The sequence below is a fragment of the Triticum urartu genome, chromosome 2A, assembly GCF_056163025.1.
Source record: "Triticum urartu cultivar PI428250 chromosome 2A, HENAU_Tu73, whole genome shotgun sequence".
Lineage (NCBI taxonomy): Eukaryota > Viridiplantae > Streptophyta > Magnoliopsida > Poales > Poaceae > Triticum > Triticum urartu.
In genome coordinates, this window is record NC_141874.1 from 64,149,237 (window position 1) to 64,154,486 (window position 5,250).

Consider the following 5,250-nt stretch of genomic DNA (forward strand, 5'->3'; position numbering starts at 1 on the left):
TCAAACCAGTCACAGCGAAATAAGACAACCGAGCGATGGATGCCTCCACTAGAGTTGTACTGCAACTCTACGATGCTTCTAACTGACCATAGAAGTCAATGATCTCACTATCATGTGACCCCTCAGTGACGATTCTACTATTCTGTGTCTTCCTTTTTTCCTCGCGGTCAACGGTGTGGTACCGGACACCGTCAGCAATGCATGCTGAATACACTCTCACTCGCTTATCCAGTAAGCATGCCAAAGCAAATAGATCATCACTGACCTTCTTCTCCTCATGCAACTTTCCAATCTGCACAAATAAACCATTTAGCAAACAGTGGTATTTAACAATGGGTGAATAACACAGAAAACATAAAACATGTGGCTAAAGATCTCACATGATTCTTAAACCACTTAGCAAACACCTTGGCAACCCTTTTATCAACATTGATATTGATTTCTTCCTGATTTAACTCTTCCTTACATTTCCTGCAATGCCAACAAAACATGTGAATTAAAACATTAGGCTGGTGCCAACCCAAGCAAAATATATATATATATATATAATGAGTGCACAAGATATAACGTACTCGATATATGGTAGAACCTCGGCGCAATTGCTGAGCACAAACAAAACCATCTTGTCATACTCATCACCAGCCTCCAAGTATTGTGAGGCTCCAAGAAAGTTCAAACCATGGTTGAAAACAGAGACATCACCACTTTGCGAATCAGACCGCTCTCTATTTCTGCCCGGCCGGTTATATCTTGTTTCCACATCACCAAAGTATCTAGAGCAAAAAGTCAAGCACTCGTCAACGACATATGCTTCAGCAATAGAACCTTCAGGTCTTGCCGTGTTTCGCACATAATGCTTACAAGTAAGCAGCCTTCTTTCGATTGGGTACATCCAACCGTATTGCACAGGGCCTCTAAGCATTGCCTCTTTGGGTAAGTGCACCGCCAAATGGACCATCACGGTGAAGAAAGCTGGAGGGAAAATCTTCTCGAGCTTGCAAAGAATAATTGGGATTTCTTTTTCAAGTCTTTCCAGGATAGTTAACTTGAGGGTTTTGCAGCACGGTTCTCTAAAGAAATTTCCCAGCTCAGCAACCGCTTCATATATATCCTTGTGCATGATTCCTCGGAGGCCCGCCGGTAAAATCCTTTGGAGGAGGATGTGACAATCATGGGTTTTCAGTACTGAAAGCTTGAATCCATCAGAAGTAACACACTTTGCTAGGTTAGCAGCATAACCATCTGGAAATTTCACCGCTCTTAGGAATTCACAGAATGCAAGCTTTTGTTCTTTATTCATTGTATACCATGCTCGTGGAATTTCAAATGAATCTTCATATTCATTGTGTTGTAGGTGCAAATCTTCTCTTATGCCCATGTCCTCCAAATCAAGCCTAGAACTAACCGTGTCCTTTGTCTTCCCTTCAATGTTCAGAAATGTCCTTAGCAGATTCTCGCATATGTTTTTCTCAATGTGCATTACATCGAGATTATGCCTTAATTTCAGATCAGCCCAGTATGGCAGGTCCCACAAACAAGACCTTCAGTCCCAACATTGACCTTCCTCACGCTTTCTTTTCTTCGCCAGCTTTCCTGGTCTCACATCTTTCACCTTTTCAAGTTGTTGCTCCATCTCTTCTTTAGTGAATTCAGCTGGCTTGTCACGGGTTTCATTCTCACCATTAAAATCTTTGCTTCTTCGCCAGCGATGGTTTCGGGGAAGAAAGCGGCGGTGCCCAATATAGCAGATCTTGCTCCTTATTCTCTTTGAGCAAGGGTCTTTGTCACAATGGACACAAGCCTGATAACCCGCTGTGATCCTCCCAGACAGAGTGTGCAGAGCCGGGAAATCATGGATGGACCATATGATCGCAGCACGTAGATTGAACTTTTCTTCCAGACTCAAGGCATCGTATGTAGGTACACCAGTCCAGAGCTGGAGCAGTTCTTCTACGAGGGGCTCCATAAAGACATCAAAATCCTTTCCTGGAGAATCTGGACCCGGGATAAGCAATGACATCATGAAGTTGGACTGATCCATGCATGCCCATGGTGGCAGGTTGTACGGCACCACAAAAACTGGTCACATGCTATAAGACGTGCTCATGTTCCCAAACGGATTAAACCCATCTGTGGCAATGCCAAGTTTTATGTTCCTTGGATCTGCAGCAAAATCTAAATGTATATGGTCAAACTCTTTCCATGCCTCTCCATCCGCTGGATGGCTCAGCTCATTGTCCACAGGTTGCCGCTTCAGCTTGTGCCACTGTACCTCACGCGATGATTTCTTCGAGATGAACATCCGCTGCAGCCTTGGTATCAAGGGAAAGTGCCTCAGTACCTTCTCCGGTATTGACTTCTTCCCATCAGCATCTTTCCACCTAGATGCATTGCATTTTGGACAGTTGTCATGCTTTGCTAAATCCTTCCGAAACAAGACACAGTTATTTGGGCACACATGTATTGACACATAACCTAACCCCAGCCTGCGGATTATGCTCAATGCTTCATCATAAGATCTGGGAACACAACTATTAGGGAATTGCAAGCTCAAAAGACGGAGTATTGCATTGAATGCGGCATTGCTAATCCGGTAGAAAGACTTGATGTGGAGTAACTTCATGGTGAAGGTAAATCTTGAAAATTTACCCCCTTCCTGAGCTGCGCGCTTCGCCTCCTCTAACACCTCAGCAAACAACGATTTATGTCCATCAGCACGATCTTCAACATCGTACAAATCCTTCAATAGGTCAGGAATCCTATCATCTTCATGCCCATCCTCTTCCTCCAAAACAGCATTATCTCACAAAACCTTTTCCATGAAATCAATGCCAGCATCACCACCACCCATCATATGAGGGGCCTCTACATCAGCTTCAAAATGTTGAGGTTGTCTGTCTAAAGGTTCTCCATGATATATCCATCTATCATATGTGCTGGACATCCCATTAAGAAGCAGATGATCTTCCACTCTTCCTTGAGCCATTCTTGGACGGTTGAGGCATTCACAACATGGGCAAAGAATGTGAGCATCGTTGGCAAAACTTGCCCGAACAAATGCCATGAAATCATCAACTCCTTTCATATGTTCTATTGAAAACTTTCTAACTCCTTCTCTAATCCAGCTTATGTCCATCTGCCAAAGACAACAAATTGTTGCAACTTAGCAAATCAATCTAAGTGCATCAACATTAATTAATGAAAATGGATGGAAGTAATGGAAGCTAAAATTCCAGAAAATTTTATATGCTAATTGCCTAACCACAAGGCCTGAAGAATTCTTAACAAACAAGCTGAACAATTCCTAATAGCACATCAAGAAAATTCATCTATGCATTATCTACCAAACAAGCAAGCTATCTCCTAACTACTAACAGTGCATCAACAAAATTCATCTATGCTGAAGAACATCTGACTGAAATCCATCTCCCACTGCTCGGGTGACGAGAGAGGAGAGGAGGGAAGAGGTGAGGGGGGAAGAGGTGAGGGGTGCATACCGGGAGGTGTGCTTGCGGCGGCGGCGAGTCCCCCATGCTCGGCGAGCTCCCACCACCGTCGGTCGCCTACGCCCCTGCTGGCCCCCGCCTCCACGCCCTGCCTCGCCTCCGCCCCCTGCCGACCCCGCCCCCGCCTCCGCCCCCTGCTGGTTGCTTCCGCCGCGAGGCCGTGGGCGAGGTCACCTGGTTGCTTCCGCCGCCGCCCGCCGCCACCTGGTCAGAAGACCTAGAAAAACGCTAAGTGTTGCTCTGTTCGATGCCACCCGCCGCCACCTGGTCGGAAGGTCCCACTTGTCACTGATACGTGAGAGCCGTGGTTTTATATACTATATGGAAAACTACCCACACATTAGCAACAATCTCTCTCTAGCCCAGCGATAATGAATGAGCGAACCCAGCACGAGGTCGTGAGTTCGAGTCCCTGCTAGCGCATATTTTTTAGGGAATTAAACGCTCGCTCACCCACCTGTCAAATGGGTCCCGCCTATCAGTGTTGCAAATCGTTGCTCTGTTCGATGCCACCTGGTCGTAAGGTCCCACTTGTCAATGATACGAGAGAGCCGTAGTTCTATATAATGTATAGATAAACTCCCAGATGTGAGCAACTGTCCCTCTCTAGCCCAGCGGTAGCATGCGAGCAAACCAAGCGCGAGGTCGTGGGTTCGAGTCCCGCCTCGTGCATCTTTTTGGTGCGAATTAAGCGCTCGGCCCCACCTGTCAAATGGGCCCCGCCTGTCAGTGTGTGCCCCGTCTGTCTGTTGAATATTAAAACTCAAGCAAAAATGACACCTAGACAGTGACACATAAGCGAGGTTGCTGAGGTGGCTGCCTAATCATCCTAATTCATTCAAACTCAAGTGTAGTGACCATTTTATATTGGTCGTTATCAGCTAGGCATGAGGCAGTGGACAGTGCTACTAGCTTTACGACCATTTCCTCTAATGAAATTATGACCTTTCTAACCAAAATGGTCGTTATGGTTTAGGGTTTAGAGCCCCCCAGACAGCTTTTGACCAATTGGTCTAAAATGGTCATAAATTTATGACCAATTCTTCGAGGGTCGCTGACAGAAGGTCATAAGTTGACATATTTCTTGTAGTGGTCTAGCAGACCGCCCGGCAGCTCCCCAACCTCAAGCAACCACGCGTCATGCTCAAGCTCGACATTGCCCGCGCGTTCGACTCCGTTTCATGGGCGGCCTTCCTCCTCGACACACTCCGCCACCTCGGCTTTGGCCGACGTTGGTGCGAATGGGTGTGCATCCTGCTCGGCACGGCTAGCACATGCGTCCTCGTTAATGGAGTCCCAGGCCCCCCCATCCTTTGTCGATGCAGCTTCCGCCAGGGCGACCCTCTGTCCCCCATGCTTTTCGTCATGGCAATCGACACCCTCAACAACCTGCTTTGCCGTGCCGTGGCCGACGGCGTGATTCAACGGCTCACCTCGCGACACATGGCTTCGAGCATCTCTCTTTCTATGCCGATGACGTCGTCATCTTCTGCTGGCCGGACCTCCAGGACCTGTCCGCCATCCGCCGTCTGCTCGACATCTTTGCGGCGGCCTCGGGGATGTATACCAACTTCGCCAAGTGTGCAGCCTCGCCCATTCGATGCTCTCCAGACGACTGCGCCGCGATCACCTCCGGCTTCACCTGCCCGTTAAAAGAGTTCCCGACGACATACCTCGGATTGCCTCTGTGCATCCGCAAAACCAGCGCCAACGCCCTACAACCACTCCTCGACAAGCTCGAGCG

General features: G+C 47.7%; 1 pseudogene; it reads right to left on the bottom strand.

Annotated features, from left to right (window-relative positions):
* Positions 1–67: 67 nt before the first annotated feature.
* Positions 68–3,533, bottom strand: LOC147983779 (uncharacterized; annotated as a pseudogene).
* Positions 3,534–5,250: the final 1,717 nt, after the last annotated feature.